Source organism: Thermobia domestica, chromosome 3 (assembly GCF_964235325.1).
Source record: "Thermobia domestica chromosome 3, izTheDome1.hap1.1, whole genome shotgun sequence".
NCBI lineage: Eukaryota > Metazoa > Arthropoda > Insecta > Zygentoma > Lepismatidae > Thermobia > Thermobia domestica.
Window position 1 is genome coordinate 233,845,822 of NC_137456.1, and position 27,364 is coordinate 233,873,185.

At 36.1% G+C, this 27,364-nt stretch overlaps 1 long non-coding RNA gene across 1 annotated transcript in view; it reads left to right on the plus strand.

Annotated features, from left to right (window-relative positions):
- The first annotated feature begins 7,206 nt into the window (after positions 1–7,206).
- Positions 7,207–27,364, plus strand: part of LOC145681592 (uncharacterized) — a 91,261-nt gene continuing 71,103 nt past the window's right edge. The window contains exon 1 of the long non-coding RNA XR_014130828.1: positions 7,207–8,107. This is a non-coding gene — a long non-coding RNA (uncharacterized LOC145681592). The remainder of the gene's footprint in view (positions 8,108–27,364) is intronic.

Below are 27,364 nucleotides of genomic sequence, written 5' to 3' on the forward strand. Positions count from 1 at the left end.
GCATAACAACATGGATTTAACGGTATCCTATGTGGATCCGTAAGAAGTATCCTTAGTGGATTTAATGGTATCCTGTGTGGATCCTAGACGAAGTATCCTTAGTGGATTCAATGGTATCCTTTGGGGATCCTAGAGGAGTATTCTTGGTGGATTTTGTATCACGTGCGGATCGTAAGCAGTATTCTGTGTGGTTGGTTGTATAACCCTGCTTGGATTGACAAGAAATCTCTTGTGTTTGTAATGGTTTAATAGATGAGTCTGATAATCGTATAGAAAAATCCTTCATCGACCTTGGGGCCTTCTATAGGTAATAAGGAAGTCTCAATCATTTAGAAGGGAGGAGAGTGTTAGTATGAAAGATATAAATAGTTGGTTGATCAGAAATGTTTCATAAATAATGGCCATGTCTATGACGGTTAAGGTTAGAAGAAGATTTTAAAAACACTGTGGTTACATCTTGGACTTGGGCTAGAATGAGCTTTTGTATATTCGTTTATTTGTATATGGTTTTAACTTTTGAAATACAAGAAATGTATTGTGACAAAAATACGTAATGTTTTACATATATTATATTTTGCTTCTACATTATATTTTAGATAAATTCAAATAGTTAATTAAGTAGTACTTGTTATGCCTACACATCATAAATCTTCATTGACACAATTCAATTTTTTGACTACCTAACAGAAACATAACACGTTTTACGTTACTTGAAATAGATGTCGAATATACCGTGTAAAGCTTTGACGTGGGAAACCCGGGTTCGATTCTACGTTAATCAATAGGTCCACGCCTCTTATACCCTCACTGCTAAAAGGGACGAGTAAACTCAAAATCAACTCAACCGCGTAATGCTTTATTCATACCAAAAATAAAAACAAATACAATTTCTTAATGTCAGTTACTAGATATTCATATTATTACCGATTTTTATGATATTCTTAAAAGGTAGTACGGACGCTTAAAATTACAGTATAGGTGTATATATTTTTGGTAACTGAAAGATTTCGCTGTTCACCATGCTAGGTGTTACTAACAACACATGGTGAATGTAAATAAAACCACCGTTGTGCTGTTCCTATTTCTGCGTTCTTTCCATCATCTAGTTTGTAACACCGCCGCGGTGTTATTTCACACTGCTCAACACCGTTTCGATGTCAAATCGGTAACATCAGGAGTATGTTAACCGCAACACCGTCTTGGAGTTAAGGCGGTAACACCAGGGCTGTGTTAACCGCAACACCATATCGGACTTAACTCGGTAACACCAGAGCTGTGTTAACCGCAACACTGGACCCTTGGTGGTGTAATAACACTTTAAAAGTGGTAGGCATGCCTGTGTTAAAATTGAGTTGTATTAACTTTATAATTTCTTGCTGTGTACCTTATCATTCATCTCCCCATCGCCAATTTCGTTAGACTTGGTGCACAATTGTGGGACGTTAAACTAAAATAAAACTTAATTTCATACAAGCGTTAACTTCCTTCTTCGTATTGTAGCCAAATGCGGCTCTAATACAGATTTTTAAAAACTTTTTTTTTTTTTAAACTTGTTAAACAAGAGAACGTAGCAAACGAAAAAAATCTGGGTGATAAACCCTTTACTAAAGCTTAAAACAACACAAAGGCAGAAAAACAAATTCCATGTTTTCGCAAATAATCTAATTTCCGAAAAGTAAGCGGATATCTTGCATTTCCAAACCACATTGAGTCATTTTATTTCCACACCCTAAAAATGGTATAGTTGTAAAAGCTAGAAGTATGATTGATGCAACATTAAGGCTCAGCAATACTTATAGCTAGGAGGACAATATTATATGGTTAACAATATAGCTGGATCAACAAAATGTATTGCTGTCGCAGTCATTTTTATGATGGTAACAACTATGTGAATTATGGTACTTGTAATTATAAAGGTTCCACATAGTTGGAAATACGAAGACCATTACAAGATTTTATAATTACAAGTACCACAATTGACATAGTTGTTACTATCATAAAATTGACAGCGACAACAATACATTTTCCTGATCTAGCCATATTTTTAACCATATAATATTGTCCTTTCAGCTATAAGTGTTGCTGGAACCATATTGTTGCATTCAATCATACTTCTAGTTGCTCCAACTATATCGTTTTTAGAGTGCATATGCTGTAAAAATGTCGAAATACACATGATTCTTTGTCGTTCATTCCATTGCCAGTCTCCAAATGTAATGTGTTATTGAGAACCGAAGTGGTATCTAAAAGAGAACGTTTTTCTATCATGAAGAATTCATAAATTTGAGCTCATTTTGGTTATAAATCCTTTTAATAGATGTTTCACATTTTGAAATCCACTTTTGATCATTTTCGACATTAAGATCTTTATGTGTAGCTCCTTTCAGAGCTAGAGATTTATGCGCAGAGATTGTAAATAACTCTTTATTATGTTTAAGAAACATGGTTAACTTACCTTAAGAGGCCTCATCCCGATGAAATTAAAATACCGCTAATTTTACAGTAATTATGTGATATCTTCCAACAAATAAAAGATAATCGAAAAGTGGAACAAGAGCTCCCTAGACAATATTATTTTGCATGAGGTACCGTTATTCCAAGTCACCTAGTGGCTTTCCGTTTTCAGCCGTTTAGAAACGCGAAAATAAATGCCGATTTTCAAAATGGCTCGAAATCGAAAGCAGATAAGTGAGTCGTGATAACGGTATCTCATGTAAAATGATATTGTCTAGGTCGCTCTTGTTCCACATTTCGATTATCTTTTATTTATTGGAAGATATCACATAATTACTGTAAAATTAGCGGTATTTTAATTTCGCCGGGATGAAGCCTCTTAAGTGTACCGTAAAAGTTTATGTCTCTTTTTCTCATAACTATGATAATCTGATTGATTTCCTTGTGCTCTGAATGCCTTATAGTAGTAGCAGAGGCGCACCCACAGGAGTCCATCGAGTCCGGAATTCTGCCCCGAACTTCGTAATTCGACGTATTAATAAAACTATACTTGTTTAGCAGAGAACTTATTGAAGTAGCATAAATATTTGATCTTATTCTTCATCTGTATACTCATTCTTTTCTTATAAAAACAATCTAATTCTAGTATTTTTTCTGAGAATATAGATGGCAGTACTTAATAATTAGTTACTATTTTTTGGGGGGGGAGGGGTGTAAAGTTACACGTCGATTCAGTACTACATAGAGGTGGTGTCTCGCAGTACTGGATCCCACCAAACTTTAAAAGGGCAGACCAAGGGCCGGGCAACCACAGTAAGGAGGGCGCCAAAACGAGCCTCAAAAAGTAAATTTTATAACGTGTTTTCTACTAGTTTTTTGTTTATATTCTTGTAAAGTAGCGTCAATTACATCATCTTTTCCCATTCCACCATGGAAGGGTAGAGTTTCATAGTACTCGACAAATGGAGGCATGGCATGTAGAAGAAAGAGTGGAGGGGGAGGTGGTATTGTTTATATCGGGCCATGTTCTTTGTGAACTGTTCCCAGAAAATGAATGTTATTGGGCTTTATATATGTTACTCTTTTTCAAGTGGTAGTGGAGGAGGAACAGTATATACAGCACTTACTTTTAATTTCTCAGAAGTGACACCACCGCGACAAACCGTCGGCCTTTGTTGAAAATAGTACTGTCTATCGATTTCACAAGTGATGCGTTTGGAAAAAGCAAAGCTAATAGTCTAGCCCGCAAGATTAAGAGTTTCAAGTTTATTTGCTGTCTCGTACTTTGACATACATTCTATTCAGAATCAATCTTGTAAGCAAAATGCTTCAAAAAGAAGAAATGGACATTTCAAAAGCAGTTGAAATGATCGCAAAGGTGAAAAATTATTTTGAAGCAATACGAACCGATAGAGTGAAGAGCTACTAGTAGATGCAAGAGAAATTGCAAAGATTCTCGAAATCGACCCCCTATTTCAAAGTGAGTTACAATTACGACTACGGAAAACCAAACGTCAGTTTGAATATGAGGTTCCTGATGAGCGCAATGCGGATCCCAAAATTTCTTTCAAAAGTATATTTTATTTTCATGTTTTGGATCAGGCCATAACCTCAATAGAAGAACGGTCTTCTCAGCTAAACCACCATCATTACCTATTTTGGTTTTATATAGGATCAAAAATGAAGACAAGGATTCCCTGATGAAGAAACGTGCTGACTTCTGGTGGCTTTAACAAATGTGATATTGAGGGTTTCCAACTTCAACAGGAACTATTGGTTTTACTCTCCTTACTACCAGATGAAAATTCTAAAAGCCCGCTTGAAGTATTAAAATACTTGACGAGTAACCAGCTGACTGAAAATTTCCCTAATGTATCAATTGCACTCAGAATTGCCCTCACTCTTTCCGCCAGCGTAGCTTCAGACGAAAGGAGCTTCTCAAAATTAAAATTAATTAAAAATTATTTCAGATCTACCATGTGCCAGGAGCGCTTCTTTGGACTCGCCATGATGTCGATTGAATTCGACATTGTGCAAGACATTCACATAGATGTCATTGTCAGAGATTTTGCAGGCAAAAAAAGCTCGGAAGATTATATTATAATTGTTGTGAGGTACTGAACATAAATGTATTTAAAATATTATTTAATTTGTTGCTAATTTTCAGTAATAGTAGAATTTCACTTTTTATTTAGTTTTTATTAGCTTTTGTTATGCTATTAATTATCACACCGGAGGCTAAAGGTTGCAAAATTAGGAAAACAATTTGTGTAATTATTCTATATTTTAAGGCACTGTTTTTATGGAAGAAAAACATATGGAAGCTTTCTCATAAAGTTCCCTAAATTGACTGTGATATGATGTAACTACATATCAAACTTACGAAAGTTAAGGATTTCTGATATAAAACCTGTTGTTAAGCTTTAGTCTTGTAAGAGTGTTCAGCTTTTGTGCAAATTCATGAGATACGTTTAATGAATGCTATGGACTTCAAGTACTACGACATAAATAAAAAGGGTTGTTTATATTTCTGTGCGTAGAACACGTTCAACATATGTGAAATATATTTACTAGTATGTCACGTTATTAGTATAGATTGTTACATAGTCGGATAGCTATATGATAGAATGACTCCTGATGTTATTGATATAACAAAACAATTTACAATAAAGCAGTAATTTGTCACCATTAGTAGTATTCAATAAATGCTGTTCGATATTGTCTTTGTTTATAGGACCTATATATCGGTACATAAATAATAATAATAATAATAATAATAATAATAATAATAATAATAATAATAATAATAATAATAATAATAATAATACACAATGTAATTGATATCAGATGTATATTTTAACTACTAAATATACCTGTACCATGTATTTGAGTTTAATTTTTCTTTTTGAAAAGTGCACTTAGAAAAATCCGTTCTTCAGACCGCGGTATATTGTACAAATATACGGAATCCTCTTGCTTACTACAGAAATAAGTACGGAGCATATGTTATCCGTATACTACATAGGCACTGCCCTCAGGTATTACATCATGCCGTTTCAGGATGTCTGATATTTAACAGAACAGTCTTCCGTATATTACATACATATTCGTACGTTACATTTGTCAGCTATATGTTATATACACCCATTAGTATGTGAGATCCTGACCGCCTATATTGTTTCATACGGAACGTATGAATAGATGGAATACTTATACGGAAAGTATTATAAAACATGCGTTTTCAGTTATACGTTTGCTGAACGTTAAGTCTAAAAACTACAGGATTTACAAATGTAACATACGATTTTACGTACGCCACATACATTTTTTTCTCAGTGTGGCTTTAAATATTAAAGTAAGTGTAATAAAATGTAAAATATAGGCTAGGACTAGGGGGACGCCAAAATGTAACTTTGCCCGGGTGGAAATTTTGCCTTGGTTTGCCCCTGAAACTTTGGACCCCTCTCAACAAAAATTTCTAGGTGCGCGCCTGAGTAGTAGTAATGGTAGTTTCAGCAGTGGCGGTTAATGTAAGTGTTGCAGCGTTGCGCAACGACCAAAGTATTTAAAGAAAAAATATTATTAGCAGTAGTAGTAAAGAACAGGAAAAAATACTTTCTAATACTCCTATATACTTTAAATAACATTTTCTTTTTTACTTCTATAACTGTAAAATCCATTAATCTGTTTTAAAAAGCGAAAAACAATCCGTCATAGAGTCTCTAATTTATATTGCGTTGCAGCGAGCATACAACGACCAGATTTCTAGAGCGCGGAAATTGGAGCGAATGTTAAGTCTCCTTTCTCCTATCTCAAAAGTTAAAGGCTCTGGTCGTTGCAGTGCTTCTGCAACAACGCGGCACGGTTTGTAGTGAACGAGATGGTTTTTCGCGCTGCATAAGATTTCTGAATTTTATTTCACTACCAATTACAAATGGAATTTATTTTTATGTATTCATATTTTTAAATTACTGTACTATAGTGAACGAAACCAATATAATGACATTTAAAAAAAAAAAAAGTAATCGCAAAATTACAAATACGAAAGAAAATATGTAATAGACCAGAAATCAAATTAAAGTAAACACGCATTTACAAGTTAATTCTTAGTTTATATAGACAGAAGGCTTCTTGTACAGTAATTTGTGAAACAAATATTAATAAGACAAGATATAGAATTCTCCCTTTGTGAATAGTATTTTGGCATATACATATTTGTTTTATAAAACAAATGTATTTTATACTCTTGATAACTTTCCACATAAAACTGTATGATGGGAAACGCCACATTGAATTTGGTACTAGTTAGCAATGCTCAGGGGCGCAGCCGCAAAGGGAATCTACCAGGACCGGACCTCCCAAAACTTTAGAAACTTGATTAACATTTTTAGACTTTCTTAACGAACTACATATGTTTAACAGAGAAATGATTGATGTAGGTTAAATATTTTATTTTACGCCTAATCATGTACTCTTTCTTTTCTTATAAAAATAATCGTTCTATCATTTTTTCTAAAAATATAGGTGACAGTAATTAATTACTTATCACCTTTTCGGGTGCAAAATAAGACAGGTTCCATATTACATAGACGTATTGGACCCCCTCAAACAATTTGGACCCTTCCAGCAAACATTTCTGAGTAGGAATTGGCAATGCTGTTTGTTTTGACGATCTTTGACCTTTGGCTTCTGTTAAATGCTGATTCTACATCTGGCGGGTTTCAAAGTTTGTTTTCCAGAACGTATCACATTGATAAGCCTTATTTTCTTTCGCGTGGAAGTATATTGTGTTTATCGTACATTACTTACAAGCAAGGTGGATGATTTGGAATATAATTTTTCTTTTACGCACGTGTGTGGATTGGTCTATATGTGCCATTCGCGATTCACATATATACCTCTTTTGTATCAGCTGTTTTTTTCTGAATCAGTTTTGGTTTTTAGTTATTAGATTTACTTGAGTTGGGTGTGTGCTCTAATTCTGTGCTAAATAACCTACAAACTCTGAATGAATTCTGTACCATGAATCGCGTAAATAACTTTCTTCTTTCCTTTTCTTTTTTTTTTAAAAGTAATTTGCCCAGCTCTCCGCTGAGGAAAAACTTACAATTAAGGCTTAGACAAAACAAGAAAAGGGCAATTCAGAAGAGTGCTCGAAAAAAAAAAAAAAAAAGATTTAAATTCGCAGGGCATCTTATGGCAGCAATGTTGTTTGCCTTAGATATAGTTTGTTTTAAATTTTCCTAGATAAACTGTGAATAAAGTGTATTCAATTTAAATTTTTTTATAACACTAATCTCTGTCACGAACTATCTTCAGTCTAAGCTACAGAGGAATTTGGATCACTGTCTGGGACCGGGTTTGTTAGAATGACTTGTTCGCAATAATCTAGAAAAAATATTTAGTGAATCTACAAAGCTTCTGAAATTAATATTAACTTTACCTATGACGTCAACAAAAGGAGACAGGCGTTTTTCCACATCGAAAAAATGACACTTTCAAGGAATTGAATGTCCGAAGAAAGGTTATCAACATTGGTTATGTTTTCCATCGAAAAAGACCTGATAATGGGAATACCAGAGTTCAACCAGCATGTATTAGACAAATTTACTCCAATCAAAGAGAGAAGAATAAACTTACCAATTAAAAAAAGGTGAGTAATCGGATGAAATGTTCTGCATTATTTTTTTTATTTTTTTAAAAATATAATTTTATTTAATTTCACATGTCACATAGCATTTGCATCTAAAGTTATGCTGATTAGTCAGTGAGTCCAGTTTATATCTTCTGTCTCCGATCATTCGTATTGCAACACCCGAAACCCCAATTCACCGGACGCCATTGGTTTAAAGCAGTGGTTCTCAACCTTTTTTGACTGACGACACACTTTACTGAACGTTTAGGACATCGGGACACACTTGTTTGATATTTTTATTATAAATAATAATAATAATAATAATAATCTATTATAATAGTGAAACTGATTAGTTTTTATAATGACTCTATGTAACACTGAGCGTTTCTGCTGCCGCTGGAGGGGTTGACTGTCTCGATTTTAACTAATAGTTATTAAATTCTTCACGATTTTTAAATTCTAAAATTTCGCGACACGCCTTAGGGGAATGCGTGACACACCAGTGTGTCGCGACACATCGGTTGAGAACCACTGGTGTAAAGCATATGTCATGCATATTACCAAATTAATTTTCTAACACTTTTCTTCTTCTTCTTCTTCTTCTACTATTACTACCACTACTACTACTACTACTACTACTACTACTACTACTACTACTACTACTACTAATAATAATAATAATAATAATAATAATAATAATAATAAATGTAGCTTTAAAATAAAGCAAGAAACAAAAACAACATCTTGTAAATTATCTGGTATACATACATAAACGAGAACTATTGTCCACCACTTTATCATATATTTTTATGACAAATATATATGTATGTACAAAATAAAGCGATCATATATTTTTATTACTATGCGTACATAGAATTGCCTTTTCTTGACTGGAATATATGGATTTTTTTTACAACTTAAAAATAGATAACAGTTCCCGATTTCCGTTCTTGGATTGTATGCATACACTTAGAAGTTTATTTCTTTTCGTCTTATATTTTTTCTATTTTGCTTTTTTTTAAAAAAAAAAAAAAAAAATTCGAGCTTAGTAGCATCGCCTATCGGCGCCAGAACATCCAAAAGTCTGGATAAGATCCAAGCAACAAACTTTGAAGGCTGTCCGGGGCTAGTCCATTATTTGCAACGCCTACTAGCGGATGAAACTGATACTAAGCAAAAATCCATTTATCACATTTTACAAGCATCCCCCCAAAATAAATTTAGTTTTTCCCTTCGTTGTTGTAAATATTCAAATGGTAGTTTTAATTCTTGTCCTCCATCTCCCTTCTTCCTTTTCCAACATAAACGAGGAAGATATTAGGGAAGGAAAAAAATATATTTGGACACGGAAATAAATAAAAACGAGCGGTCATTATGCGCATTGCGCTATCATGCATTTAACCTATATTAATATAGGAATTATTGCTATTGTTATCTATGCTGAAAGGAAAGTTATGGCAATCAAGCTGAAGATGTATTTCGTTCTTAGAAGAGGTCAAGGCTCTTGTGTATAGAAAGAATGTCCGTTTACTCACATCGTTGAACTTAAGACAATGGAATTTATCTTTGAAACAAGTAAGTTTCGTTTTAGAGTGTCACACTATATAGACTATGCAAAATCAACACTAAAACACGAGTTAATTGATCTATAACAGTGGTTGCTAAACCGTCAATCGCGAGCTACTAGTAGCTCGCGGAGACATTTTCGATAGATTGCGTTTACGTTCCGGTTGCCTAACCTTAAGAGTCTTCATCCCGGCGAAATTAAAATACCGCTAAATTTACAGTAATTATGTGATATCTTCAAAAAGATAAAAGATAATTGAAATATGGAACAAGAGCGCCCTAGACAATATTATTTTGCGTGAGGTACCCTTATCACAAGTCACCTAGCTGCTTTCCGTTTTCAGCTGTTTAGAAACGCGAAAATAAATGCCGATTTTCAAAATGACTCGAAATCGAAAGCAGATAAGTGAGTCGTGATAACGGTTTCTCATGTAAAATAATATTGTCTAGGGCGCTCTTGTTCCACATTTCGATTATCTTTTATCTATTTGAAGATATCACATAATTACTACAAAATTAGCGGTATTTTAATTTCGCCGGGATGAAGACTTAATTCCTCCACTGAACTGGCGCTAACGACACGGGGTGCTCATGACGACAACTGCTTGTTTCTTTCGTGCAAATGCCATTGTTAGTCTCATCTCACGGTACGTAGCTTAGAAGCTTCATAAGTTTGGCGACCATTGATCTCTAACTTCCGTTCTAATTAAAAGATAAAACCTTAACCAGGCACGTAGCCAAGGGGGAAGGTTGGGGGTCCGGACTCCCCTTCGAGACCAGAAATGAAAAAAAAATAAGGAAGGATGAAACATAATGAAATGAGAAAAAGGAAGATCAGCGTTAAAAATAAAAATAATAAAAAAATACAGGAAGCTTTTGGTTACTCTTTCTTATGAGGAGAGAGGTATTGTTTGAAATACATGGTGGCGAGGTGAACGAGATATCCTGGAAGAGTCAGAGAATTTGAAATTTCTTGAAAAGTTACGGAATTCTCAGAATTCTGCTACTAGTAAGGAAGATTTCAAGCTTCCGAAAGCATAGTGCCGTTGTGTAACAGCGTGGACATTTTTTTTATCATAATTTTTCGCCATTGCATCCTTGTAGTATTAAACATGTTATTTCAAAAACAATTTTGTACTGTTTCTTTTAGTGCTGTTGAATTTTTGTGACATTTGCGGTTTTCGGTTTTTGACAAAACCGATTTTCTGAAAACCGAAAACCGCAAATGCGGTTTTCAAAACCGAAACCGCAAATACGGTTTTCAAAACCGAAACCGCAAAAGCGGTTTTCAAAACCGAAACCGCAAAAGCGGTTTTCAAAACCGAAACCGCAAAAGCGGTTTTCAAAACCGAAACCGCAGATGCGGTTTTCAAAACCGAAACCGCAAAAGCGGTTTTCAAAACCGAAACCGCAAAAGCGGTTTTCAAAACCGAAACCGCAGATGCGGTTTTCAAAACCGAAACCGCAGATGCGGTTTTCAAAACCGAAACCGCAGATGCGGTTTTCCAAACTGAAACCGAAAAAACTCTTTTCGAAAGCGAAAGCCGCCCGAAACCGTGTTTGCGGTTTTATAAGGGATTGTCCTTTTCAAAGCAGAAACAATGTTTGCTGTTTTTAATTACACCTTTTAACAATTGTGAAAGCATCTATCGATCGAGACAAATGTATTGATTTATATGTGTGTTTTAACAATTTTTATTTGCTCCAAGACTATTCTGGTAATATGTGCAGCACAGTGCGAAAGGGATAATTCGATGGTTGTACAAGTCACAGCTAAATTAGGGTGACAAATAATGACGTTCGATCCTTAGCTTTTTTTTTTTTTTTTTTTTAGTTATTTCTTTGACGACACTTTCAATGTACCTTTCGGCTGCAGGGAAGCAAACCCGGTGGACCCCACCTGATTTTCATATATGTTGTAAATTAGACCACCAGGAACACGAATCTGAAGGAATTTTGACATTTCGAATGTCGGAACTCGAGATATTCGAACATAAATTGACCATTGAAGCAAACTGGACCCCACCTGATTTTTATATATTTTGTAAAGCAGACCACAAGGAACACGTATCTGAAGGAATTTTGACATTCCGAATTTCGGAACTCGAGATATTCGAACATCAAGTGAAAACGGAAGCAAACTAGATCCCAACTGATTTTTATATATTTTGTAAACTAAACCACGAGAAACACGAATCTGAAGGAATTTTGACATTCCGAATTTCGGAACTCGAGATATTCGAACATAAAGTAACCAGGAAGCAAAAAGGACACTATTTGATTTTTATATATTTTGTAAACTGGACCAAAATTAGCAATTATCTGAACGAATTTTGACATTCCGATTTCCCGATCTCGAGATACTAGAACTTATACAGTAGTTTTATGTAATATGTATAAAAGTACGTAACGAAGAAAGTTCTGTCGCTTTTTGACCTATCACTTAGAGCATAGATATGTCACCAAAGACGTACCTGGAAGATCAAAAATAGTACCCATCAGTATCAATGACCTTCTGCCAACGTTCGGGATGGGCATGGATTCCTTCGCGGTAGAACTTGGTTTGCCGTGAAGCGAAGAAGGTATCAAGTGCATTTAGCACCTCTACTACGGAGTTGAACTGGAGTCCTCTAAAGTGAGTGTCCAAGGAAAGGAACAGGTGATAACCGGACGGTATAATGTCCGGACAGTATGGCGGATGCAATAGTGTTTCCCATTCAAGGTGTAGGATGGTGTTCCGGCTCATTCTAGCTATGTGGGGCATAGCGTTGTCCCGTAATGGGGGAACCCCTTAGCGATTGAGAAGTGTTGGCTCCAGGGTTTTGAGTTTTTCTTGAACACGGCTCAACTGCTGACAGTAGACAGTTGCATTGATGTTCTTCTCTGACCGCCCGGTAGCAGTTCCCGATGCACGATGTCGTGAGCAGTCCATCAAACACACAGGAGGACTTTCTGGAACCGGAAACAAATCATCTGGGACACATAGACCCAACTTGTAGTGCTTTCCAAATTGATGGAGGTGCTGGCGAATGGTTTCTCGACTAACATTGAATGTTAGCACCAGTTCCTCACATGTCTGTTCGGCTCAATTGCTACCTGAAGATCCTCATTTTGTACATGTGTTGGTCTTCCGGCACGTGTGGTGCGTCTTTCGTGAGTGTTCCGTCGCCGTCCTTAAACTTGCTAAACCACCCTTGCACTGTCTGCGTAATCACGACACCCTCACCAAAGCCCTGAGATATCTTCCGCCCCGCTACAGTGGCGTTTGATCCAAGTTGGAACTCGTACAGCATACACGCCCCTATGACGCTCTGTGGAGGTTCCATATTCACTCCGTCCTTACATACGTTTACGTTGTAACTGAACTTCCACAACCATGTAGAATGTCGGATATACCCACACCAACAACTGACCTTCGCCTTATCTCCATTCGCATTAAACTCACGGTATGAGGGTCAATTTTACACAGAATTCCACAAAAAGCGACATAACTTTCTTGGTTACCTTTATATATCTCTCAGGACATAATATGTTTCGTATAGAGAATATTGTGTTTTTTTTCATATAACGTCTATATTAAACTTTAAGTTTTAATGTCTCGAGTTCCGGAGGTCGGAATGTCAAAACGCCTTCAGATTTGTGTTCCTCGTGATCTAGTTTACAAAATATATAAAAATCAGGGGAGGTCCAATTTGCTTCCCTGCATCCTACTTTTCAAACGAAACCGTTTTCCAGAGTGTACATTTTGCTTCAAACTGAGTTCTGCTCTGGCTAAGAAACGTAAATTCGCTTCTATAAGAGTCTTTAAAGTTACACTTGAAATTGTCGTTCGGCATTCTTGTAGCTTGTGAAGGTATGAATAATTCAAGTATGTTTGTTACATCATCTACAAACGAATACTCATTCGTATAGAACCTCCAATACATTACATAGAAAACACATGAACTAAACAAAGAAAACCATTGTGCATTAGAGCAGATCTCTTATTAGCAAATGATTCTGCACACGCGCACTGCTCAGATAGCCCAGAGCTTGAGCCTGAGCGCGAGTCCAAATTTAACTCAATCGCGATTGAGATTGTCAAAGGTGTAGCGGTTTACGTTGAATATACCATACCAACACTTTATCAACTAAGTCCTCTTAGATTTTTCTCCAATCCCAAAAAGCGGGTGGTTTTTCGTGATTAAGATATGTTTAAGCGGGGGACGAATATATAACCTGAAAATCGGGTGGTACCCGCTAAAATAGGGTAATAAGCCAACACTCAATAGAAATAAGGTATATCCCTATTTAAGATCACTACACATGCAACTCATGAAATTCAATTTGAAATATCATCCACTTAGACTGACATCTTTTATATTATTATTACTCTTTCCCCATATTTTTAAAAATAGTACTGCCACTCTTTCTTTTGTTAACAAAAAGGCACCACCTCCCTTTCTTAATATAAAGAAAGAGAAAAGAAAAAAGAAAATCTCTATCGCAATACACAATTTTATTGTTCATTTGTTGCTACTCCGATAAATGTGAATGTTGTGGTTTTGCATGTGTCGACTGGCTTCTTACCGCAAGTCCCAGACACCTGCAATAGTTTATACTAGACGGAAACACCGATCATATTTTATTCTGTATCTTTTTACTTCCCAATAACGATAGCCGTGCGTCTTTGAGAAATTGCAACTTATTTTTTTTATTCTGCCAATTGTAAAAGTATAGGATTTCCCTTCACTTTAGGACATTTTAAGAAAAAATACCTTCTTTTCCTTCTGCAAATTTTGATCATTTTTCCCTAAGCCGCCGAGGGAAATTTCCCTCCATCTGGCAACTGAGAGCCGGTGTAGGAAAAGATTCTTTGCTGTTTTCTCGTCGTTACTTGATATTAGTGCTGTAGAATTTTTGACATTTGCGGTTTTCAAAACCGAAACCGCAAAAGCGGTTTTCAAAACCGAAACCGCAAATGCGGTTTTCAAAACCGAAACCGCAAATGCGGTTTTCAAAACCGAAACCGCAAATGCGGTTTTCAAAACCGACATTTCGGTTTTATGAAATTTCACTTTTTTCAAAAACCGGTTTTCGGTTTTTTCAAAAACCGATTTCGACAGCACTAGTTTCTTTATTAACCTCTCATTTGGAACAGACAGTAGTTGACGGAGTAATAAAAACAAAAAAATATGTAGAAAGAAAATTCTGTTAATATTTGATTCAACACAGAAAGGAAAGCAGATGTTGTAAAATAGTTGAGGTCATAATGAAAGGAAAATTGTTATATTTGAATGAACAAAGGAACAACTTAAATATTGTTAAATCTTTTTCAATACGTTTTTTTATTCTTTCACTCGAGATTTCTTTATAGTTTGTTATTAAAATACCTACCAACATATCCTCATTTTATTGTCCTAACAAACCAATATATGTAGATAGTAAAGTAGTTTAGATTGATCGAGCTCCTGGGCCTTCAGAATTTCATGTCACGCCTCCGCCCCCCCCCCCCCGCTCCGTTACGAAATCCTGGCTAAAAGAACCAACATATGTTCCAGTAAAATAGTTTAGAAGGTCGAGCCCCTTGTGTGGTGACCACAGTATTTCATATCACGGACACCCCCCCCCCCCTTCACGAAATCCTGGCCATCTGCCTGCCTTAGCTGGAACTTTTCCTTTTTTGTCAGATAAAACTGAAACAATTTATCGATATGGCTTACAGTTATTATTTCGTGCTATCTATCTATGACCGTTTCTTAAGTTCAACTATCAAAGTTGAAATTTTAAATCGCAAATTTCCATACCTCCTGGATTTAGGATTTAGATTTCTGTTTTTCGGCATCTATGGCAATATTAGCCCGTGACGTATGAGCAGTGGCGGCGGTTGGACGTTAAAAGTGGGGGGGCAAGACATGATCTGAACAATTGTATATCAATGTTAGATTTCCTGGTTGTTTCTAATACTGTTTGATGAAAGGTTGTATAACTAGCAGGATACTATCTTTTTCACTTAAAATACCGCATATCGTATTTCTATTTTATTAAGTAAATTCATAAGAGCAATACAGGTAGGTACTAGCCCTTTATACTCTTAAACAACGAAAGTGTAAGAAGAGATTTGAGTTCTTGCTCATGAACATCTTAAAATTCTGTTTCGAAAATTGTGTGCTCAGATTATTTAATAAATTTGCCAAACAAATAAATAGAAGGGGTAATATTAATCATAGTAATGAATAATGACGCTTGTTTTACAGAAGTTATATTGAAACTGGGAATTAATGAACAACTTATACTTTTAATTCCACACATGCTATTAAATGAATGTTTTTCTCTTAGAAAATGAAATACAGTAAGTACTGCAAGCATATGCTATGACATTTAAAGAAATATGCAATTCCAATATTAATTGCTTTGAACTGCAATTAAAACGCAAGTCTTGTAGCTTTCTTAACTCCAGGGAAAACAAATAACCAATACGTACTCACGCAACGGTAAATATCATATGGCACAATTTTTTCCCTATGAAACAGTAATACATACAAAACCTTTACCAGGGTGTCCACATTCTGGAAAATAAGTGAAAGTCAGGGAAAGGTCAGGGAAGTAAAAAATGTATCAGGTGAAATCAGGGAAATGGCAAAATGGTCAGGGAAAGTCAGGAAAAAATCGATTTAGGTCCATTGTTCAATTACTGAATTTATGAAATTGGGTTGATTTCTTTACTGTTACTGGATGCAAAATGTGGTTTTCTCAATGATGATATTGAGGGAGTCAGTGTTCTCTGATATAGTATTGAAACTAATTTTCTGTGAGAAACACATCTAACTGCATCCTGGCATATTTTCTCAAAAGGGTAGACGCTGTTCTAGAAGAATTGCATGGTGCCAAGAGGATATCTGGACAAGTGGCTGAGAACGCGAAGAAATAGTATCTCCAGATCACAGTGAAAGCTCAGACTGAAGAATTTAGTGAACACTCGATTGAATTCATAGCCAATGGCAGAGATGGTATTGGACTTGATGAGTTTTTTAGTCTTAGGAAATGGGAAGAACTTCGTTGACTTATGGTCAATTATGAAATTGTGTTTTATCTTCTTTCACGGAAACGCATTTTTTGAAAGTGGTCTCACAAATAAAATTCTCATTGTTGACAACTTACAAGAAGAATCTCTGGTGGCTCAACGGATCATATATGATTCTGTGATGAGAATAGGTGGATCATCAGGATTAATAATTACAAGAGATATGATAAATTCAGTGAGAAGTTCAATGAGACAATATCAGGTGTATTTGGAAAAGAAAAGAGAAATAAAGGCTGGAGACGAGAAGAGGAGAGAAGAACGGAAGATTCAGCAACAACTAAAGGAGCTGGAGGAAGAAGAGAAGAAAATTAAACTGTGGAGACAACAAGAAGGATATTCAGATCAATGAGAAGAAAACTATGCGAGAAAGGATGAAAACAAATTTCTAAATGGGTTGCATTTAACAACTGCAACAGCAAAAGTAATGTGTGTGTGTTACATAATGTTTTTTTTCTTTAAATAATCAGTAAAATCATGTATGAACTGTTTATTACTATAGGCAATATTATAATGCTGTGTAATTAATGTGTAAGCATATAGTGTGTATTTTTTTTCATATCTTAAGTGCTCTGTATACTGGACACTTTCGTGTGTAACTTTACATTTTGTGTAATACGTAGGCCTAATCAATATTGGCCTAATGCATATGTTTGTAAATTTACATTCCTTTGGGAAAAAATTGAAAAAAGAAACAGAAGCGGAAGAGAACAAGGCCAACTATGGGAAGTGTGGAGGCTGGGGTTTCTTTTTCTTCTTCTTTTTTTAGAGTTATTCAGGGGTCAGGGAAATCTGGAAGTTTCGTAATGGAAAGTCAAGGAAAAGTCACAGATCTTCTCTCCAAATTGTGTGGACACCCTGTTTACATTTCCAAATGAAACTATATAAATTGGTCGTCACTTCAAAAAAGTGGGGGGGGCAACTGCCCCCTCTTGCCCCCCCTAATCGCCGCCCATGCGTATGAGGGATGATGTCCTTCGACGATCACACTATGCGAGGAAAGGGAAGGAAGGAAGGAAGCGTCTGGGACCTATATACTAGGTACCATCCCGGCAATTGCCTAGTGTGAATGGGGAAAACCCTGGAAAGCCTCACTCATGATGGCTGATCTGAAAAAGCTTTTACACTTTTACGACCGAGTGTCCCCACTGGGAAGGGCTTGAATAGATTGATATAGGTTGAGCAGAGACCTATTCTTACCTAGTGTTACCCACAAAATGAGAAATTTCTCGTCTCATCTCGTCTCAAAACCAAGCCCAGAGTCGAAACGAGAAGTACTTTTTTAAATTCGAGACGAGACTTGAAATTTCACGAGTCTTCTGAGCAATACTAGTTCACCCATCATAGATTCTAAACACTGTTCTACATGATTCCTAGTATACAATCATAAAATGTTAAGGTGATTGTGCGAATACATTTATGAATTTAAAGATACGCAAGTCTTTTCGCAATGTACTCGAATAATAAATATGGTTTAAGTATTGTCATATCACACCCTTCGTGGATCTCTCGTGACGCAGAAGGATTCTGATAACTTCTAGATGAAATTAAGAAAAAATGAAGCATAAGCTTTGTACCTAAATTTACAAAACAGGACTGGGAAAGCTTTATCCAGAATCGAAACTTATTCGTTGTCTCTTGGGAAACACTGAAGCCAGTTCTAAAAGCAATTTCTCAGTATATCTCTTTCTGTTCTTGCTCTACTGAAACCGGAATTGATAATAAATTTCTACCACTACCGATTGAAATAGAGGTGTATCCGTGTGATACTGAATTCATATACATACACATCACCAAGCTAAGCGTGAAAGGAAGAAGCCAAACAAAGTATGTGTTTCAACCTGGCAGAATCCATTTTCAGAATTTGAAAATTAAACCATGCAGATCCTTTGTTTAGAATTGTTTTCATAAAATTTTCGATTGTTCAGGATTTATAAACAACTTATATCAAAAACAAAATGGACAGTGGGAACTTCACGTGGCAGAACCCATTTTCAGCAATCGAAAATAAACCATGCAGATAAGGTTTCTATATCTTTTGTATTTCTATTAGCATAGCAAGTATGTGCATTGCAAATTTCAGCTGGAAGGGAGAGCTTGTAGAATACAAATTTTTCATAGCCAAAAACAACTGACCTATTTGAAGAACATTACTTTCCTCTGTACATACGAGAAGATTAGTGGAGAACGGAGGGAACGGTAAATTTTTTATGAAGTGTCTTTGTTCTTAGAAATTCTTACAGCTACTTGGTTAAGTACAATCTCTCAGAAGAAGGTATAGACGTTTATTCGTTAATCTGAAATGCTCAGATATCAAGAATGAGAACTGGGATCATATAAGTGAAGCAGTGAGGGTTATTTATATTTGAAACTCGTACATACCATTATTAACAATTGTCGATCCATTGCTGGATGAAGGTCTTTTAAATACTTTTTGACAACATCTACCTTGGATAATTTCGTCACACCATTTGTATGTTGTGTAGGTCGCTGAATGTCACAAGAGAATTACATCTATCTATCTACTTATCTGTCTACTATATCTCTCATATACATACATACATATACATATATATATATATATATATATATATATATATATATATATATATATATATATATATATATATATATATATATATAGAGAGAGAGAGAGAGAGAGAGAGAGAGAGAGAGAGAAAACCGGTTGTTAAAAAATTAGAATAGCATCATTGTATAAACCTGAGAATAAAAATAAAACATACAGCAAAAAAGGGTTACGTAACGAAGGCGTAAACTCCCTCCTCCCTTATTCTCACACTTCATAACACTAGTCCAAACCCTTTCTCGTTGCTGTATTACGTAATATGTAGACGACTCCTAAGAGTGGAGATGAAGTCTCTTCTTGGGACACTGAATCGATTGTATAAAGGTAACCAAGAAAGTTCTGTCGCTTTTTCACCCATCACCTTAGAACATCGATATGCCACTTAAGACGTATTTGGAAGATCAAGCATAGTCCTCATTAGCATCGACGACCTTCTGCTAACGTTCTGGAAGACCATGGATCCCATAGCAGTAGAACTTGTTGGGCCCTGAAGCGAAGAAGGTATCAAGTGCATTTTGCACCTCTACTAGGAATTTGAACTGGTGTCCTCTAAGGTGATTGTCCAAGGAACAGAACAGATCGAACAGTGCAATGTCCGGGCAGTATGGCGGATGCAATAGTGTTTCCTATCCAAGGCGTAGAATGGTGTTCCGGGTCATGCTAGCCACATGGGGCTTAGCATTGTCTTCTAACAGGAGGACCCCTTTGCGATTCAGAAGTGCTGGTTCCAGAGTTTTTGAGTTTTTCTTGAACACGGTTCAACTGTTGACAGTACACAGTTGCATTAATGCTCTGAGCCGGTTCCTGAAGCACTATGCCGCGAGCAGTCTACCAAACACACAGGAGGACCTTCTTCTGATGCAATAATGGTTTCGGCTGTCTTGCAACTGCTTCATGGGATGCTAACCAATGATGACGGCGCTGTGGAGCTTCGTAGAGAACCCCTGCGCATCAAATATCAACACCCTGTCCAGAAATACTTCCTCCCTCAGACGAGATAGTAAAGAAACACAAGTGTCTGCTCGCATTGCCTTTTGGCCCGGAGTCAAATCATGTGAGACCCATCGACCCAACTTGTAGTGCTTCCCAAGTTGATGGAGGTGTTTCCGAATGGTTTCTCCACTCACACTGCATTGTAGTCCCAGTTCCTCACATGTCTGACCACTGTTTGCGTCAATTGATGCCTGAAGTTTTTAATTTTGTACATGTGTTGGTCTTCCGGCACGTGGTTCGTCTTCGAGTGTTTCGTCACCGTCCTTAAACTTGTTAAATCATTGCTGCAGTGTCCGCGTAGTCACGACACCTTCACCAAAGGCCTGGCGTATCTTTCGCACCGCTCCAGCGGTGTTTGACTCCAGTTTGAACTCGTACAGCATACACACCCTTATGACGTTTTGTAGAGGTCCCATATTTACTCTGTCCTTACGCAAGTTCACGGTGTAACTGAACTGCCACAACCAGACAGTATGTTGGATATACCCACACCAACAACTGGTCTTCGCCTTATCTACATTCGCATTCAACTTACGGTGTGAGGGCCAATGGAACACAGACCTCCACAAAAGTGACAGAACTTTCTTGATTACCTTTACAGAAAACCGATCTATTATCCAGGCACGTGTGTAGAAATTTATTTCGGGGAGGGGGATCCAAAGCTATTCGGGGGTCCAAATTCAATACGGGGATAAATTATATTAGAATTTGTAAAGCCACCCCTAAAATTAGATTAACATTTATGGAAAAGTCAGGATTTTGGAAGAAGAGTCCAGACCTGCAGGACTTACATCCCTGCGTACTGCCTATTACCGTTTTTGCACTATTGTGATGAACACTGAAACCGGTAATGGCAAACGTATGGTACTTCTGGTTGCAATAATAATAATAATAATAATAATAATAATAATAATAATAATAATAATAATAATAATAATAATAATAATAATAATAATAATAATAGTTGTTTAACAAAGTCTTCGGTTCGTCGTCAAATATGAGCCAATGCAGGTGGCTACAACTATTGATCTAACTTTGGACTATTAGGTATTTCCGGGACTGACAGACTGATGCATGTTGCATTTCAAATAAGGATTAAGAATGTCTAAATATTTTCGTCTACATGCTTATGTAATCCGTATCTCTGGAATGTTTTAAAGTTTGCATACTAGCATTATTCACATACTGAGATGTTTTTGTTTTATAAATAGTTATTGTATTGTAATTATACATTTTGAAAGCGTTGCATGTTTTATTATACCTACACGTCTTTAACAATAAAATAATGTGTCTGTGAGTTTGTCGTCAACTTTTTGCATAGAAACGAGCCACAAGAGCTAACTATGTAAGAAATAGTTTTTCGATTTTCAATTTATACGGATATCGGAGAATAAAAAAGCTATACATGTTTCTTCTCTGGTTATTTCTAAGAACGCACTGCCTATATGCAACGTACAGTACATCTTTGTTATGTGGGCTTATAGAATAGCATATGAAAAATACCCGGACAATTAAATGATTGTGATTTTTTTTTTAAATAACATTCTTATTCCTCTTTTTCTTTATCCAAGTTCTCAATTAAGACCGGGTTCGGTGAGTTCTATTTTTTTTTTTTTTTTAAATCCAGGTTCTGAATTAAGACCCGACAACGACCGGTGATAAATACAGAAGCTAAAGAAACATATCTGCGTGAAAATAAATAAGAAATATTTGGCAGGCAATGTTTTCGGTATATAGTATAACCTAGCCGTTCAAAAAATGGTGTTTTCCTAAAAATAACGTGCTTGTGTATAGTGGCCAGAGATGGGCATTTTTGCTAACCCTCACTCAAACTCACCCTCAATCAATTCCGTCACACTCACTCTCAATTGACTCCTTCATACTCACGTTTAGCCACACTCACCCTGAATCGACTCCCTCACCCTCAGCCACACTCACACTCAATTGACTTCCTCACTCTCACCACTATCACTCACCCTCACACTCACCTACCAAAATAAGGATGACTGAGGGTGAGGGCGGCTCTCTTGAGAGCAAAAATGAGTGAGGTGCCCATCTCTGATAGTGGCCCTAGCAGTACGACTGAACGAATCGAAACACTTTTTACAAGTTTTCGAGCAATTTGTTACGGAAGGACCTTATTTTCTCTAAAATCACCAAACTAGACCTAATTTACCCATCAACGAAAATTGAAATAATAATGATACGATTTTATCTAAAACTATCCTCAGTAAAGATCGTAAAATGTATTATTATTCACTTGTCTTTGAAAAGAAACCAGATAGAATACTTTTAATTTCTGAAAATCATAACACATTTGGAAATGAATTTCGTTTAGCAGTTAATTGAAATTCGATAATCACTCACGCTTCAGTGGATGATAAAGTTCCTACGTGGTTCTTGACCATACCTTTAGTTTTATGATAAATCTAAAGGAGGAAGTATCAGACAAGAAATAATTATGAGGGTTTCAAGTCTCATTCTTTAATAAATTAATACATATATAGACATAGAAGAGTAAGGTATATGTGTAATACTGTACGTTTGAAGCAGTAGTTTCTCTGCTGTTTGAAAGTTAATTTCTCTTAACAGAAGATAATCTCATCCTGAAAGAACCAGAGAAATCAAAGAGTTTTGAAATGAAATTCTTACCATAAGATGAAAGGTGTAAAATTAGATTAGAACGAAGATGCGTTTGAAATAATACAGAATTGCCTTAGGACATCTAAAAGTGAGAAGTTAGGTTAGGCCTTTCAAGATACGGTACTTTTTCTTTATTTTTACTGTTTTCTTTTCGCAAGGTTCCTTTTAGACTTTAGTCTTCTTTTAGCGTTTTTTAACGTACGTTCTACGTATGGTATATACAATCTTGTGAAAACAGCTTGAGCAATTAAGCTTTTTTTCCTTCCTTTATTTTTAGTAAGAAAATCTTGGATAAGCTATACATTTCTGCCAGCGTTCTTCCCGATGGAAGAGCAATGTAATGTATGTGATTAACAGCGCAAAGATTCAACTCCTATATACTTATAATGTTTCGAAGCCGCATTTTCAATTAGCGAAAGATGGAATAGTAACATTAACTTGTGCCTCATGAAACTGATAAGTTGATGATATTTTAAGAACCTAATTGTAAGACTTACGAAGCTCGTATTGCGACAGTGATAAAAGCTACCAATGAGAAATGACATTACAGAGGAAGTCAGCGCAAAAATTGTACAACTTTTGTTCGGATACCTTAAAAGTTAAAAAGAATATCGATATTTAAAAAAATAAAAGTCGTCCCCTTTTTGGTTGGATTTGAGTTTAATGTCCTTTTTAGCGCCGAGGCTATATAAGACGTATACCTGTAGTTCAAGGTATAATCCCAACCACTGTAATTGTTCTCATTTGAATGCTAACCCACCAGGAATCGAACCCGGGACCTTATGCACCAAAGGTGCCACTTCCCCTTTAGAGGAAGGTCATGAATGATGAAGGGCTATGAGTGGAGATGTAAGCTTCTTCCTTGCTTCAATTTGCACTAATAATAGCAATGACGACACTCCGGTATCCTGTACTTCCCGAGATTGCTTCAGGTACCCATTTTAAAGAGACTGGCTGAACCTTAAATTTCGTAAAACGAGGAAAATCTTCGAACCCATCGGATGTTGAACACGGGCTGCCCAATTGGCTAGTAGGCTGTCTTAGCGATTAAGTTATTGTAATAAATATTACATTTAATTTTGAGTCCACCATAAGTCAGTGCGTCTTCATGTTGAGATAAATTGAATGCGTTTCGGGAGTTAATAAAAACGTCAGCAGAAATTAAGCTTCGTCACAACCATATATTTACGAATATAATATTGGGAAAAACAAATACAATGTAAGATTATTAAACCTTCCCTAAATTACCTTAGATTAAACCCTTTCTGTATTCGATACTTTGTAGGAAATCTATTTCAAACTATAACGTTAAGGTGGATCACCACCCGGAACTCAGTGCACATTTTATAGCTCATTGGCTTTAACTATTGCGTAATGAAACGTTACGTATTATAAATATTGTACTATACACCGTAAGATAGAGTAATGTTTCAGCCAGTGGCGTATTTACGATTTTGTTTCGGGAGGGGCTTTGCTAACTTTCGGGGGGGCTTTGCCTCGAAATGTGAAAATTCTGCAAGATTTACTTTACTATACTAAATAAGATTTCGGGGGGGCTTAAGCCCGGAAGCCACCCCCCTAAATACGCCACTGGTTTCAGCTACAGCACAAGACACTGATTCATTTGGTTGTCTCTCCTGATATCGAAAAATGTAACAAATAAAAGAAAATATTTGATTCGTTTTACAATGAGCACACAAGATGGCACTTGCCGTTATATCTTACTAGAAGTGCTCCGTTTTATGAAATGTTTATTTGAATGTGTAAAGTATTTTAAAGTAGCGATCTTCTCATGAAATAGATATACAGTATTATTTGACCGTTTTTCGTGTTATGTTTCATATTTTATTAAAATATTAATTTACATTTAAGGAAATAGGTTTTGAGACAAAACTTACGCAGAACACCATAATGCTTTGTTGCCAAATTTCTACGTTTACTGTAGTAGTCACAATAAGAAAATTCCTGGATTCAAGCGTTGCAGTTCGAAAAGCGGAATTGCGGAAAGGGTCGAAAACTAATTTCTCTAGTAAGTATCCAAGCAGAATTCGATGATTACTCCCTTTATTATCTGGCATCAGTAAACACTCGACACTATCTGGCAACGCCACACTATTCAAGCAGTGTTTGGCATAGCACTGGGAACACCTGGTGATCCACCTTAAAAACAACAAATAAAACAATATATAAAAAAATACTTTCTTCAGTGTTCAATAGAGAATATGTTAGGGAGCAATTTTCGTAGTTTTCTTCTGTCACAAATTTTACAGTGAATACAAATAATTATCAAAATAATGGAAATACCTTAACAAATGATTAATATGGCGTTGGACCAGTGTGTATTCGTTGCGAAATTGAGGCCTTTTTAAATATTATTTTTAAATCTAGTGGTTCATTCTTCACACACCACAGCGCTCAATTGCGTCACAGATAGTGGACTATCTGCTTTAAAGTTCAACACAGATGTTTAATAATGTTTAATTCGAGAGATTGAGATGTAATGTTGAAGTTTGTTCTTAACAGATTTGGCTGTGCGTATTAGCGCAGTGTTATTTTGGAAGATTGCGTTGCAGTTAGGAAGCAACATCTATATAAGATGCACTTTGCCACCCAAAATGTTCTCATAATGATGAGCTGTAATTTTTTCTTTAAGATTAATAATTAATCCAAGTGAATACTACCGTGAGATTGCGACCCACACAGCACAGAGACGTCGCAATGTTTAATGGTAGAAAGTCCAGAACATCGGCCTCTTTGGGCATCCCCCATACATAAACCTGATCTATTGTTGGAAACAAGGAGAAAGATGACTCATCAGATCATGTTTTATATTTTATTTTGTGATACCGTGTTGTCAGTGGTGATGTGAGGTTTCGACACTGCAATCCAACCGTGGATTTAGTGACGGGGACATATAGCCTCGTTGCTGACGTCCCCATTAACCCCGTACTCACTCACTCACCAACCGTCGATTGCTTAGGTAGAACAGCTCTTGTCGGACTGTGATTGCAGAAGCAAGTGGTTTCAGATCCTGGTATAGCACTGCAATATGTTGTACCGAACTATCTCTTCAGTTCTTTGTGACAATCCTCTTCAATGTTGGGCATTCTCTCTTACCTAATCCTAGTTTCTGTTCACTATTACGCTAATCCTAGTACGCTGTCATCATTGTTGCTCTTGATATATCTAACACACTGATAGTATTCCACCTTGCACCACCACCAACTGCACACAGCGCCTCGTGCACCTATCACCCAATACAAGTCATTTCCACTGTATGAATGTTCAATGTTATTTACTCACAAATTGTGTGTTGCAATGCATGAGTATTTCCATTATCTTCATACTTATCTGTACAAAGGTATGCGTATGATGCATATTCTCAATTAATTATGCTATAATTGAGCAAAGGTGAATACATGTAAGCACTGGCGCAAATCTCGGGGAGATGAGGGGGACATGTCTTTCCAATCTTGGAACTGGGAGGGACTGTCGCCCGCAATAATCCGATTTGAAATGTGTTTTTTGAGGAGAAATTTGATGATTTGTGTTCGACTGTCACAAAGAAAAGTGAGATGAAAATGATGCCCCTTGCTGTATAAGATACAACAGGTTCACCTCAGAAATCAGAATCATCTACCGTAATATGAATCTCATCTCCCCCCAAAATAAGCCTCAAATCGGTCCGTCTCTCAATGTTGAAGACAACTCTGCTCACCTGATCTCCACAGCATTGTTTTTCAAGTTCATAAATATTTTAAACATCCCTTAAAAGAAAGAAAAACGAGAATGGTCCTACCCCCCACCCCCTTCAATGTTGAAGACAGATTTGCGCCGATACATATAACCGACATGACTCTTGCTATGAATAATCGCCATAGATTCCCGCTAAGTTGCCACAAGACTGTACATAAAACTGACAATGACTTTATCTTAGTACTTATTCATGTTTATTATTATTATTATTATTATTATTATTATTATTATTATTATTATTATTATTATTATTATTATTATTATTATTATTATTATTATTATTATTATTATAAGTATTTTGCCTTTTGGCAGGTCATGGGATTAATGAGTTTCTTTCCTTTCTTAAATTTTAGGTTTGGGTTTAGAAATGTTTCTTCTACGTTCCTCGATCTTCAGCTTCCTCTTTTAACTCCTAATTCTTTCTTCCATTTATCAAATCATCGATCAGTTATGTTCTTCAACTTCCTATTCCGCGCTTTCCTTCTATGACGGTATGAAAAAGACAATTTCTTCACAAGATGTGTCCAATCCAATTGGCCTTACGGTACTAATTAACTATAATACTAATAAATTAACTCTATACCCTATAATATAACATGACAAGAATGCTGGCTAAAACCGTCTTCTTCTCTCCTATCCATTTGAAAACATCTTCGCTTGTGTCTCTCTG